The 14,711-nt window shown below is 40.1% G+C and overlaps 1 protein-coding gene across 2 annotated transcripts in view; it reads right to left on the bottom strand.

Moving 5' to 3' along the window:
• The window catches only part of LOC107086859 (tumor necrosis factor alpha-induced protein 2-like), a 65,509-nt gene extending 54,962 nt beyond the window's left edge, over positions 1-10,547 (bottom strand). The window contains exon 1 of one of the 2 annotated variants that reach the window (XM_015378085.1): positions 10,277-10,547. The gene's annotated coding sequence lies outside the window, so the exon portion shown is untranslated. Of the gene's footprint in view, positions 1-1,593; positions 1,709-10,276 lie in introns of those variants that run through there. The other variant, XM_015378084.1, reaches the window with a different exon arrangement.
• Positions 10,548-14,711: the final 4,164 nt, after the last annotated feature.

Below are 14,711 nucleotides of genomic sequence, written 5' to 3'. Positions count from 1 at the left end.
CTGCTTATTTAAACTCTTCAACCAGCAGCATTACAGCTGGAAAGCTAAAGCTGTCATCTGCCTTCTTCTTCTTCTGCAGTTCTCTCTTTTTTAACTTTTTACTGTGCAAATAATAAATGAAACCTCTTATAAAATATTACCCTGTTTAAATCCAAGCAATCAGCCGTTAGCATGTTTCTGGAATCACATCCAACGAGTAAGAAGACCTGACAAAAAAAAACTGATTTATGGATACAGGCAACCTTTAAGTGATTAGAAAAATAAAAGTCCAAAAAAAAAAAAAGGCACTGAGGTAATCAAGGTACATCTGCACTGATCAAAAAAGGATAAATCACACTGTTACTACATTAGAAGATCAGTTTCTATTCCTTTAAAATATTAGGAGGAAAAACTGCAGTTAAAAACTGATCTAACGTTTGAATCTCCATGCATATTTCAATTATTAGTGTATGAATGCATCAAGTATGGTTTATTTTAAGCACATGATAGAGGAAATCCTGTGAAAAGCTCTTTTACTTTAAGTTCCTTTAAAGCAAATTTGTCAAATAAGAAGCAGATTCTTCTGCCTTACAATAAACAACGCTGACAGTCAGCTGAGTTCAGCTGAGACTTGAATTAACTCTTTGGATGTTCCTTAAAGACGCTTTGTTTCTCTGTTGTCCATTAAATAGATTCTGCTGCTTTCTGTTGCAAAGTCACTGTTCAGCGACTGTTAGAGAATACAGAGAAAATTACAGAACACTTCAACACTAAATGAATCAACCTCTTAGAAAAACATGAAGATACAAACTTTTTTCTTTTTGTTTTGTTTTTTTCCAAGACACAATCTTTTTACTTGCAATTCCAATTAAATAATTTGACTAGGTTGCTGTAGGGCTTCCTGCGATCTCAAACTAGACCGCTAGATGGCAGTATGTGGCACACACTGGTTCTTTAAATATTTTGTTGCAAATTAGAACATGAGGTTTTGGGCACATAGTTGTGATTTTAAAATAGAATTAATAAAGTTCCTGTAGTCTGTCAGTGACAGCTGACCATACAAGTGGTGGATCAGATGGAAAAACTTTAAGCTGCAGGAGAATAAAAAAAATCCATCAGGACCACATTCAGTTATTGTGTATAAATGTCCCAGCAGGAAAATGGATCTGATCTGAGGCGGTTCCACCTCTTATCTGACACCATCTGTCTGGGTTAATCAGTGACACCATACGGCCTCAAACACCTCAATGAGAAACCAAAGTCATCCAAAAAGAAGCTAACTGCACTGGCAGTTCTGGAGGATTCAGACTAAATAATACAGAAATTAAAGGATCAAAACATAAACGACTCATTTTTCTCTACTGATGTTTTGTTTGAAATTAAAATTGGCAAAAGCAGCAGATATTAGGCTGATAACCCTGAATGAAATGTCACTGCCTCTAATGATCAGTTTAGTTTAAATCTGGAGTCACTTTCACTCACTTCATAATAATCTAAATCTATAAATAGACACAAAAACATCTGATCAAACTTATTTCTGGGCATGGAAACCTTTTAAGATTTCTGCTTCTGGAGTTTTTTTTTCTCAGAGCTTCATTCAGTTTCTAGACTTACTGTTTGCAGACATGTTGGCGGATCAGCGGCTTAACCTGGACTCAGAATCCGGACCTGGAGCGTCAACAGCGGGGGAGAGAGTCTGATGTGACCCGGAGCTTTGAGCGCACTAACGTCCCGCAGCTGAGTGCGCAAAGTGCGAGGGGGAGGGAGCGCTCCGGGGCACTGAGGCGTTCAGGGACAGTCGGAGATGACGTTTGCATCAGTTTTGAAAAATAAATACAGCAGCTGATAGTCAGTTTTCCTAGAGTCCCTGAAGGCATCGGATCAGTCAGCGCTCCTGTCCATTTAGCTGAGGTTTCTATAGGGAAAGATCCACAAACAATTGTTTGTTTTGTCTGTTTTTTTTTTTTGTTTGTTTGTTGCTTTTTTCTGTTTTTATAAGGTAATGTTGTTTTGAAGGAGCCTGTTTTCACTGAGCAACATTTCAAATTCAAATAAACAGCAATTCAGGTAGAAACTTTCTCTATTTCTTTTGTGTTTCTTTATTCTTCTAGTGAACAAACATGTTTTAAATGTTTGTTTTTTTCATATTATTAGGTCTTGTGTCTGAAAATTGTTTTCAGATATGTCATGCCTGAATGTGGGACAATAAATATATTTCTTATCTTATGGATGGCTGTGTGTTTCCTGGATGGGACCATTTGTGGAACTGGTTGACAAGTTCCTTTGTATCTCTGCTTCTTTCTGTATCTCTGCTTCTGTCTCCTTGAACCCCAGTCGGCCTCAGCAGATGGCCGCTCACACTGAGCCTGGTTCTGCTGGAGGTTTCTTCCTGTTAAAAGGGAGTTTTTCCTCTCCACTGTTGCTACAAGCTTTCTTAGTGTGAGGGATTGCATTTCGATGCAAACGACTGGTTTTCCTCATATAGAAAACTTTAAATCAATTTAACTGCATTATCTGGTTGAATTATCTGTAATATTCCTTGAGATGAAATGTATATTAAAAAAAACTTTTCAGAAGTTTAAGTTGGATTTTGGGGAATATTTTAATAGAACAAATGACAAATGTAACATGTTTGTATTTGAAAGGTAGCAGACCTCTGTACTAGAACATACTGGTTTGTAATGCCGTTCCAGGACGTTCTGTGGTTCCACCTGATGGGTAATTGATGAATGATTTGGGACCATCTGTCAGCTCCACTGGATGTGAACGGTTAAAAAAGCTGCATAAGCATGCAGGGTCTGTGTGTGACATTCCTGTTAATTGGAGTCATCCATCAGACTGCTAGAAACACACGCATCGCACAAAAGCTCTGAAAATCCACTTTCCACATTGTTCCACCAGCTCAAACACACTGATCTGTGTTCTCTGTTCATTTCAGAAGCTTCATGGACCTAGTTCCCTTTCTGGTTCCCATCAAGCTGTGCTTGCTTAGATTTATGAAATCATGTTTAATTGTGTGAAACGACTGAGAATGTGTCTGATGTTGTGCAACATTTGATGTACTGTTGAAGCAAGAAGTTAAGTTATGATGGAGTGTCCTCCTGGGACCCGCTCTGCTCCATCAGAACTCCATGTTTTATTTTCATCAACTGTGTTTTCCAGGAAGTCCTTCAGATTTGAACATTTAAAGGCAGAAGTAAAACATCACTAATTTTCCTACTGACAAAGGAGTAAAGCATGGGAGCTGTTATCGTGTCCCTCCATCAGCAGGACATGCCGGGGCATTTAAGTTATGTCCCACAGAGATATTCATCTGTGTACAATCTGAGGGTTGCAAGATCAGACCCTGAAGCAGCTCCATGAGGGATGTTGCATAACTGCGACAAACATCAATGTGGACAGGAGCAGAAGAGGATGCTGCAGCTAATGATGCTGCTGTGGGTTCAGTGAAAAATCCTTTTCCGATTAATGAAGCTGCCACCAGACTGATCCCCATCACAGCAACTTTTAAAGCTTTTTTCTTTTTCTCAAACAACATTTATCAGGAGAGTTATAGTATTTACAATGGTGATAACAGTGAGTATAATAAAGTCTAATAAAAGTCTAATAAAAAGGTGCAGCACAGGCGTAACTTTCTGAAGGACTGGTGTGGACATGTCCCCACCAACTTTGGCCTGGTGGGGACAATCCCCACCGATAATCTTTGCTTTTTTCGCCCTTTCCACTCATTTACTTTAGACAAAGGTAACAGAGGTTGTGTGCAACTAACTGTGTTCAGAGCGTTTTGAGTCTTTGTAACATCATTAGATCTGTCGCGTTGAGACAGATGATATGTGGTCGCATTTCACTGACATACAGAGTAGTTGGGTTGAGGAGAGACACAGCAGCATTAACCAGCAGCTACTTCGATGTTTAAGTAAAAGTTAGGAGACGGGTTGGTTAAAAAATTAGAGATCATGCCACCGAAAAATCTGTTCATTAGACATACAGAGCTTTTTCAGCTAAAAATGGCAGCAGATTGTAAGTTTATACAAGTTCGTATTATAATGCAAGATGCTCGAGAAAACATTTTATTCTTTACTAGTTAAAAAAAGCTGGGCTTCTCAGAGGACCATGACTCCCAGTTACAGAATCAGACTGCAGAGCTTCTACATATCTTGAAAAAAAAATTACGGCATCATTATATTAGTATAGGTTCATAAATCTTTTGAACCCTCTGATGCATGAATTATGAAAGCCTTGATCAAGATTTTTTTTCTCAAGGTTTTTTCTTATTCTTAGGACATGAAAAAAAAATTTTAACTTTTTTTCCCCAAAAATATTGTTGTTTCATGAAGTTACAGATATGTCCACTGGAGTGGACTATGTGCACATGAGAACTCAATATAAAATATTATGAATTTATTTAAAAAAAAAATAATGATCTAGTATTCTGTTGTAAAAAATGCAGACCATTGATTCATTTTATGCTTTGAAAAATATTTCAACATATTTTGTTTAATTTTTTACATCATAAAGGCACAATGTTAAGAACCGAATAAGGAAACCAATGACACTCATAGCTTACTGAAGTGACTGAAATTCCTCAGGATCTGCTGCTGCCTTGAATGTCTCCTGAAGTGTACTTAGGAAGGGTCTTACAATGGGGAGCCTATATGTGTTTGCTGGGCGGTAAGGTTTCACTATAGAAACCATAGAATTAAAGAGATATTTACTTTGTAGTAGCTGTCCACTACAGTGACCACTATGCACCAGAGGGTTAAACAGAGCACAGAAAGAAGTAGGGAGAGCTGCAGATTTAAAGGGGAAACAGATTTACTGAGACATGCAACATGCAATAAAATATATCTCCAAGTTTACCAGAAAGTTTGCAAGAAGAAAATATGCTATGCTATATTTCAAATGCAGCATATCCATATTTTTCTAGATGGATGGAATGGAAATTGTACTTCTAGGAATGCATGATATATCGATGTTGGCATCGGAATCGGCTGTTATTCATTATTTTTTTATACATGAATTTTTTGGGGGCCATATATATATATATAATGCACCAAAAGGCATCGTTTTATCTATAAATATCAGTGTATTATGTTTCTCTTGTGTTCCCAGCAATAGGTAAGCATTCATAAATATATGTTTGAGCTCATTTTTGGAAAATACAGAAACCTAATGAAAGCATTCGGGTCGAGTAACTGTAGATCCATCAGCCCCCACCCTTAGAGTGCCCCCACCAACTATCATTACAAAGTTACACCCTTGAGGTGCAGTAATGTGTTACCTTTGGTTTGTCAGCAAAGCCACACCTCAACTGCACCTTCAAACGCCCGGAAAAAAAAACTTTATCTGCCACTTCGAAGCTGCAAACTTTGTCCCATTCTCTAAGCCAACCTTCTCATCTGTTTCCTTCCTTACATCCCTCAACTCTGTGTAGCATCCTTTCTCCACACTCACTTTTACTTCACTTGCAATCTACTATCTAGACTTGCAAAACTGTTATATTAAAACTTACTTATCTCAATGTCTCCTTTCTTTATTAAAAAGCACCTGAGGAATTGCTGATAGTGATCAGTATTCAAAGTGGAGAAACTGCTTCACTAAGCAAGGAAAACGGTTGGTTTTACACCACTGGATCCCGCTGCATTAAAGGCACAGGCAGGTAATCATCCAGTTCTGCTCTTGTTTCTATTGTGCTCTTTTCTTTGCTCCATGTTTCCTAGTTTTATTGGTTTAATTCCCTGACAGCAGCAGGAGATAGGTGTTCTCTTTGAGAGAAACAAAACCTATAATAATAAAAGTATGTAAATGGGTGCATCATCTGCATATTATTGACTTCCACATTTTCTTTTGATTATGTGAGCACACCAAGAAAAGCAATACTTCAGAACATAAATTAATGAAATGTCACAAAGTTTACTTTTTATTTAATACGAACCATGTGAGAGAATATCAATAAAATCCATTTTTAGAGTGAAATGATTTTTCCACACAGCAGGGAAAACGGTTGTACTGTTTACTTTACAACATAGGGTACCTCTGCTTTATAGAAACAAACAGGGAATGATCAGGTTCTGTTACCAGGAGGAGAGAAATGCTCTATTTGAGCAGAGCAGAACCTATAACAATGAAAGTAAATAAATAAGTGCATCATCTGCATATAAAGTGACTGCTGCATTTGTTTTACTATAAAGGCAAAATAAGAACAGCATCGTTTCTGAAACATAACCTTAATGAAACCCTAAGTAGAGACATTTCTCTTTGTGAATAAAATGATATCTTCAGTCATGAGTTTCTTATCCTTACAGTTTGGTTTTATGAACTTAGTGGAAAATCAATCCATGTATAAATCTGCTAAGCGTTTCAGTGATTCCAGCTAATTGATTTGGTGCTAAAAAGCATCAGAAGATAAAATTACAGAAACAATTGTTCTGATTAAAGTTTATTTTATGAATTTCAAAAAGATACAAATGTAGCCAAGCACATTTTGATGATCAATTATTGGTTGTTTCTTGTTTTAGTTTCCAAATGTTAGACAAACGGTCTCAATCAGCACAGCTTCAAACCTAATCATAATGTGTTTAAACTATCTTTGGTTTTTTTGGTGATTTGAGTCCCTGATGATTCAGCTGGAGGCGTTTTACCTCTGAAATCAAACTGCTTCTGAAAGAGGAAAGTTGTGCTGCTGATTCAGCACCTAAACTTTATTAGAAGAGTGTTTTTGTGGTTTTATTCGGGTCAGTTGGTCACAAAAGGAGAAGTTCTTACAGTCAAAAGGCTGAGAGCTGCTGTTATTCTGCTCCTGTCATTGGTTCAGCCTTGTTTCATAACACTGCCTTTCAGAGAAAGAATCGAAAATGACCATGTTTAAAGATCAGTTTCGTAAAAAAAATCATTTCAGGGATTGAAATGTGGACTCCTCTAAGTTTCCTCTCAGAAATTAGTTCTAGGTTTCAATTATAGATCAATGGACAAACAGATCATTTGTGGATCACTGAAATATCTTGATTTTCAGTGTGTGGACCAAATATTGGCAAAAGAAATAGAACTTATATTTCATTTTTATCATTATCATCAAATATAATTAAACATTTTTTGATCATTATTTAAGAAGACGACTTGTAATACTTTAATTATAACTTTAAAATGACATCATATCAACATGACAGACCCAGGGAATTGAAAACGTAACTTTGAAGTACTTCCTTTAGCTCCATATTCCTTGGTCTAACTATGTGAGAAAGGACTATCGCACCTTGGCTGACAGGCTGCTGATTTTCCTTCTTCCTTTTGCATCAGTCTCCATTTGTAGGTCTGGTATTTCAACATTAAAGTTACTCAAAAAAACCAACAGTACTTTTTCCTCGTGGACAGTAACATTTCTAACCACCTACTACACACTTAAGAGATTTGAATTGTTTTGTATTCTTCTTATCATCAACGGTGAGAATAAAATAGCATTGAAAACATGTTTGTTGATTTTCTTATGTAAAAACAGTAATAATCACTGAATAGGGGTTGAAAAAACATGACAGGTTTATTATTCTTTACATTTTTTGGAAATAATTTCTGTAAAAGTGGTCTTTCATCATTTGTTAAAAAACATTCAGATACTTTAGAGTGGAAGAGTTTCATTTTTACACCCAAATCTAAGCACATTATTTAGCTACCAGTCTGAAAAGCTGTCTGCCAGAAGGAAAAACCTTAGAAATTAAGACTGGACCTGGAGTTTTATCTATCTATCTGTCTGTCTCCTTCTGTATGTAAAGTCATGTGAATAAATACCAACTGGTGAGGAAACGTACAGGATGGAAGATGGAGATACAAAAACAATGATTCACTGGAGTCAAACACCAGACGTCCTGTTAGGAGTCAGAACCTTCAGGGTTCTGCAGGTTTTGGTCTACTGAATGTGGACTGATGCCTGTTGGATCAATCTAACACAGCTTCCCCAAACCTTTATCAACATTTAACATCTTCTAACAGAGTTCTCAATCTGGGATTACCTGAGGGAACCAACACCAGATGGATGGATGGATGGATGGATGGATGGATGGATGGATGGATGGATGGATGGATGGATGGATGGATGGATGGATGGATGGATGGTGGATGGATATGAGGATTCCGTGAAAAATCATCTGTTTAAACGTTTCATTAGTTTATCTTATAATGTGATTCTGTCACACTCCGGGTTCTACCCGGGTGCAGGCCAGTTTTTCTCTCTCTCTCCCCTGCAGGGATGGACGGGCAGGTGCACTACATCTGAGGTGATCACCACCCTTCTTAAGGAGCTGGAACCAGGAGGAGGGCGTCAGTTCGTTAACGCCACAGCGTTGGTAACAGACCAAACCCAAGCCTAGTCCTAGTAAAAGTTAAACCCTAGTCTAAATCCAGTTTTGATCCTTTTTCTGCAGAACCCTTGTTTCTGACCCCTGGACCCAGCCGTGGACCTTAGACCTTGGACCCTCCGCCTGAGAAACAACCAGGAACCCGAGAAGGATCTCTGGTTAACCACCGTTCAGCCCTCCTACCTGCGATCACCTGCCTGTCCACCCTCGAACCTCCAACCAGGGAGAGAGTACTGGTCAGCACATGGACCACCGGGGACACTTCCCCCCCAAGACCGGACCACAGCCTCTCTACTGTGAGTGTCAGCCCCACCAAAATCCTCCAGCACAGTTTCCTTTCATTCACCAGCCTCTTCTTCTCTGCAGAAGCCCAGAAGAACCTGACCTGACCAAACTGCTTCCAGTTCATGTCCACTGCCTTGTTTCTCAATAAAACCTCTTAAACCTTCTCCAGCCTCTGTAGTTGCTCTCGTCCAGAGTCACCTTCAATTAAGACAGATTCGTTTTCATTTAATTTACAAATTCCAATTATCAAAAATAACTGAAGTCACTTCAAGAATTAATTTCTAAACGGTTATTCACTTATTAAAATCCACCTAAAGAATTCAGCCTTGAATGGAAAAACTTGTTGCACCCCTTTGATGTTATGTCTTAAAGCAGCTGTGTTAAATGCATCTTCTGAAAGATGGACCAAGCTTCACAAAACACAACCAGATCTAATGACCGCCGGACTAACAGAACCCAAAGATCCCTGAAATTGGACCTGTCTGACAACACGAAGCAGGTTAAGATATCACCAAATATCATCTAATAATGAGGTTCAAGATCAGATGAGAAACAAGAACATCACTGACCTTCAAAATGGATTTCCCAGTCAGAACCAGGATCCATTCATCCAGAGAACATAACCTTACTGCAGAGGCCGACTAACCAACATTACTCCAGGAGTTCATTAGGACTCATCTGGAAGGAGAACAACATTGAGGCTCTACAGGCCTCAGTTAAGGTCAGAGGTCATAGTTCAACAATAACAGAGAGAGAGGAGCGTTCTACGACCAGAACAATTGCTAACCCCAAAGAACACCTACATTTTTTTAAGACACCATCACACCTCCAGTCAAACATGGCGGTGGTAGTATGATGATCTGGGCTGCTTTTCCTGCTTCAGGACCTCCTGTGATTGAAGGAATCTCTGGCAGGAAATGCTGAAGGTGACCTGAAGATGAAGCTCACCTTGGTTCTACAGGAGCGCAGTTATCCAAAGAACATCTTCATCTCAGAGAGACTCAAATGTTAAAACAGTGAGACAGGTTTGGAGTGGCCTAGTCAAAGTTTGGATTCAATCTAATTGAGATGCTGACGCAGATTGAGGCAGATCCTTTCTGACACAAACAGGTGGGCTTGGATTGATTTTTCCTCATAATTCCTAAAAATCTTATTTTGAAGTCATTTTTTGTCTCACTTTACCAACAGTTTTAGGATGTGAATTCATTTTCTCAGGACTGTGGATAGTTTATCTTTCTTAAGGGTCGGTTCTGGTCCGGTTTTTGGCTCTTGTCTGTTTAGGTTCTCTGATGAACTCCCTACCAGCAGCAGTGAGTTCTTAGTGAGAAGACTTCCTGCCTGTCCCGTCCTGTGGGGGTTGTGTTTATCTGAGCAGGAACATCAGAGGAACCTGCAGCCTGCGAAGCTGCAGAAAGCATGAGCCAGTGGTTCTGATGAAACACCTGCAACCGGGATCAGTGCCACCCAGTCATGTGTGAAGTGTATTTTTTCAGAATCTTGAAGTTTTGGATCTTTTGGAGAAACTCAAGTCCCTTCAGAAAGCAGAGCTTTAACTCAGCTTTGAAACGTTTGTTAAATCTACTCTCCAGTATGTCCCTACCTTACAGTCAGCTCAAGACTCACACAGAACTGCAGATGCAGAATGAAGCTGCTGCTCTTCTTACCTTTTCACAGAGAAACAGCAAAACAACCAGGACGTCCTGTCAGATCAGAATCATCTCTGAGTCCAGTCAGGTGTATGTTCTTCTCAGATTGCCCCAGATGTTCCTGCAGGTTAATGGAAAGCCTGCTTCCTTCTTCTTTAGCTCCAGTGTGCCAGATCCTGCTAAATTCCTCCAGATTCTGCAGGTGGTTCCACGGCCTCCTTCTAGTTCTGCAGGGTTCTGTGAGGTTCCACAGCTCTGTGCGTCAAATGTGTTCCTTTCTGGATCTCCTGGTATCTCTCGTGGCTGAGCTCCCTGTGAGCTCTGCTCCTTGTTTCCTGTTTGTTTTATTTTGTTGCTGCAGCAGGAAATGGTCATCTTTTCCCTTTCCTGTCCAAGAAACCCCCTGCCACCCCCCACCCCCCCACCACACACACACAAGAACACACCTACACATACACACACATGCATGCAATTGGTAAGACCAATTAACTGACTCATTGACAGGGTCTCTAACTCTTGAAACTTTCCCAGCAATAACTTCTTCTGAAACCTTCTAAAAGTCAGAATGTGGACAGATAGACGCTGCGCTGTCCTACTGTAGCTTCAGTAGAACAGACTGTCAAAAAGTCCACTTTCAGTCCGACATCAATCTTTAAACACCTCTATCACACAAGGTGCTGAACTTAACCTGTTCTTCATGCAAAAGGGACGAGAAGATAGTTTCAGTTCGCTGAGTCGTGTAGCAGGCCTAGTGCTTGTAGTAGAAGGTGCATTGATCAAACTCTGTGAAGGATATGTAAAATACTTTACACAAAAAAGTTGCTGTTGTCTAATTCTAAGTGAACACTTCTGTACAGTGAAGCATGGTGTTGGCAGCATCATGGTGTTGAAAGCTGATGCTGTTTCTGGGCTTCAGTTCAGCTTTCAACACCATCATCCCACAGGATCTGATGGGAAAACTGGAACAGCTGGGATTCAATACACCCCTCTGCAACTGGCTGCTCGACTTCCTCACAGAGGGACCTCAGTCAGTCCGGGTTGGACAGAACACCTCTGATGTCATCACCCTGACCACAGGCTCCCTTCAGGGCTGCGTCCTGAGCCCTCTGCTCTTTACTTTGATGACATATGACTGCATCCCGAGGTTCCCCACCAATCACATTGTGAAGTTTGCAGACGACACCACGGCGGTGTGACGACAACGAACTGGACTACAGAGAGGAGGTGGAGCAGCAGGTGGTGCAAAGATAACAGCCTGATCCTGAACATGGAGAAGATGAAAGAGATCATCGTTGACGTCAGGAAGAACCGGCCTAACCACGCTCCACTGGTCATCAACAGCTCAGCTGTAGAGGTGGTCAGCAGAACCAAATTCCCAGACACCTTCAGCTAGACCGTAAACACCACCTCACTGGTCAAAAGGGCTCAGAAGCCCACCTACCCCCACCCATCCTCACCACCTTCTACAGAAGCACCATAGAGAGCGTTCTGACCAGCTGTCTCACTGTGTGGTGTGGAGGCTGCAGCGCCTCAGACTGGAAGAAGGTGAGGAGAGTGGTGAGAACAGCAGAGAGGATCATCAGGGCTTTTCTTCCCTCCATTAAAGACATTTCATCCCAGCGCTACGTGTCTTGGGCCTGTCACATCATCAATGACTCCTCACACCCCCACCATGGATTGCTCTCTCTGCTGCCCTCTGGGAAGACGCTTCACAGCCACGCCATCAGACAGCTGAACTGTTGAGAAAACTCTAAATCACGTCAGACTTTGCATCAAACTGACAACACAAAACCAAAACACTGCATATTTGCACCATATTTATTTAATGCTTTGAACTTCCATATCAATGCCCTTTTTTTCTCCCACACTGTTTACATTTGATCACTGCTACACTTTAAGGAAAGGAAATTTCACAAAAGCTTTACAAAACGACATAAAAGTTGTCTAAGTCAAAGTGAACACATCAGTTCCAAGAAGCATGGTGGTGGCAGCATCATGCTGTAAGGATGCCTTTTTTAGCAGGAAGGAGGTAAACATTAAGCCAAAAAAGTTATGCCTTAGATCAGAGCAGAAGGGTCAGAAGGGCCAAGTTAAAACTCTGACCTGAATTTATTTGAATATATGTCAGGACTATAAACTAAAAGTTCACAGATGTTCTTCATACGATATATGGAAGAATACAAGGAAGTTTAATTCTGGTAGAGAAAAAACTCAAAGACCTGCAGCCAGACTCACAGGGGCTGATAAGAAATTCACACCAAACCTCCCAGATGTTTATCAGTAGGAGTAGTTGAAACCCATGTATATGTTTCCTTCTATTTCATGATTAGGCAAAACTTTTCGTTGGTCCGTCTCATGAAACCTATTCAGATTTGCAGTTATAACAAGACAAAACATTAAAAAACTATGGGATGTTGACACTTTGTCAAGGTGCTGTAGTTTTTTCAGAATCCTCACTGAATTCCAAATTCCTGTTGCTGAATCGTACAGGATTCCTTTATTCTTCTAATTATGTGGCCTACATGGTTATGTTATAGTCAGACCAAATAGACCAAGAACTACCGAGGCAAGGCCAAGAACTTTAGAGCCCGAGACCAAGACATAACCAAAACGAAGGTCTTGGTACTCCTTGGTCTCGGTTGGTGTGGTCTTGAGTAAAATACTCCCGCATACCAGGATCAGTACCGCTGGTCCTGATAAGAACCCGATCCACACAGATAACAATGCAGAATCCTCCCCTTTTCCTCCTCATTGGCCAGGAGCTACAGCTGATCCAGAGGCAGAAGGTGGGCTATGAATTAAAGAATGTGAAGAACAGAGCGACCTACTCCTTCTGCAGAAAGTATCTGTTAGTCTCTGAATTAATGCATGTTCCTGTTTTCATGTGATAAAAGATTGAAACAAAAACACACTCCTTTCCTCTTGGTGTGTCCTTTGGGGTGGTGGCTGGATTAGATTTCCCTCCATTAAAACCTGATGAGAGATTTCTGGAGCCTTCAGCCGCATGGACCTTCGTCCTGCTGCTACAAAGTGCAGGTCTGCAGGAACCGACTGAGAAAGGAGAAAGGAAAATGCCTCTTTCCGTCATCTCTTTAAAACACGGTTTAACACTGACTGCGTTCTCCAGCATGTTGTCTTTGGCAGCTCGACTCGTTTGCATTAAGCCCAAGATTTTAGACTGAATGCAATGTCTGAAAACTGTGTGATGAATGCATAAGAAAATAAAAACTTGTAAAGTCCCTTTTGCTCTTAAATGTGATTTAACCAAACACTGAAACTTTTTGGAAATGTTTTATTTGTCTTGCTGCTTTAGTCACTCTGATATACAGAGGACAGTGTGGTGAGGTTTGAGTCCAAACTTATAGGGGTTCAGGAATCTGCACTTTGTTTCCCTCACTGCAGAGATGACGGACAAGCAGACGAGACCATACAGGAGCTCTTATCCATTAGGCTGTTTGCAGATGATGTTGTGATATTCGGTTAGTAATAAGAGGATGAATTAGAAAGATGAGCTTAAAAAAGTTCAGACTAGGCAACTGGACGTGAAGTTTTCTAGAAGATGTTTCACCTCTCATCAAAGAGGCCTCTTCAGTTCTAACTAGTGGTACACTGGAAAAACAATCTAGAAATAAGTAAGAAATTCTTAAATTAAGTGTATTTACCCTTAATTTGAGTAGGTAAATTAGATGATTTGCCAATTCAATGAGTATTTTAACTCTTAAAATAGGATAATTAGATAAAATGCACTTGAAATAAGACAATGCAATTGTGTTTTCTTATTTTAAATGTAAATTGTCTTGTTCCATTGGCAAAATGTCTCTTTTTTCACTTTCTCAATTCGAGAACAAATGCACTTATTTTAAGAAAAAAGGACTTATCTAGATTTTGATTTTTTCCAGTGTAGGGAGCACCGACACTGTAGGTGTCAGTGCTCCCTACACTGACACCTACAGTAACTGAAGAATTGTTAGTTAAGCTGATGAAGGTTCTCAGTCATCCAGGTCAGTCATTCCGTAAAAATTCAAAAAATATCCACTGGACTTGGTTTTCAAGATTTGAAGACGTTTCGCCACTTCTCCAGGAAGCTTTCTCAATTCAAATAATCGGTTACCATTTGCATGTTTCCAAGCAATACAAGGCCTTGTCTATATAAGACTCAAACTCACTGAGGATCCAGACATTTGAATTGAGAAAGCTTCCTGGAGAGGTGGCGAAACGTCTTCAAATCTTGAAAACCAAGTCCAGTGGATATTTTTTGAATTTTTACGGAATTGTTAGTTCAATCTCTAACCTTCTGCTCTCTCTGCTTTTTCTCATAGTAGCTTCGCCTCGTCTGTTCCTGTTTGGCTGTGACTCCATCCAGGAGAGAAATATCAGCTGTGCTGCTTCCATCAACACCTTTTATAGATGTTGGAGATTGGCCGGTTTTCCAGTGTAGTCCTGTTTCTCTCAC

The sequence above is a fragment of the Cyprinodon variegatus genome, unplaced genomic scaffold (genome assembly GCF_000732505.1).
Source record: "Cyprinodon variegatus isolate N-32 unplaced genomic scaffold, C_variegatus-1.0 Scaffold164, whole genome shotgun sequence".
Classification (NCBI taxonomy): domain Eukaryota; kingdom Metazoa; phylum Chordata; class Actinopteri; order Cyprinodontiformes; family Cyprinodontidae; genus Cyprinodon; species Cyprinodon variegatus.
This window is presented reverse-complemented; position numbering and strand designations above follow the sequence as displayed.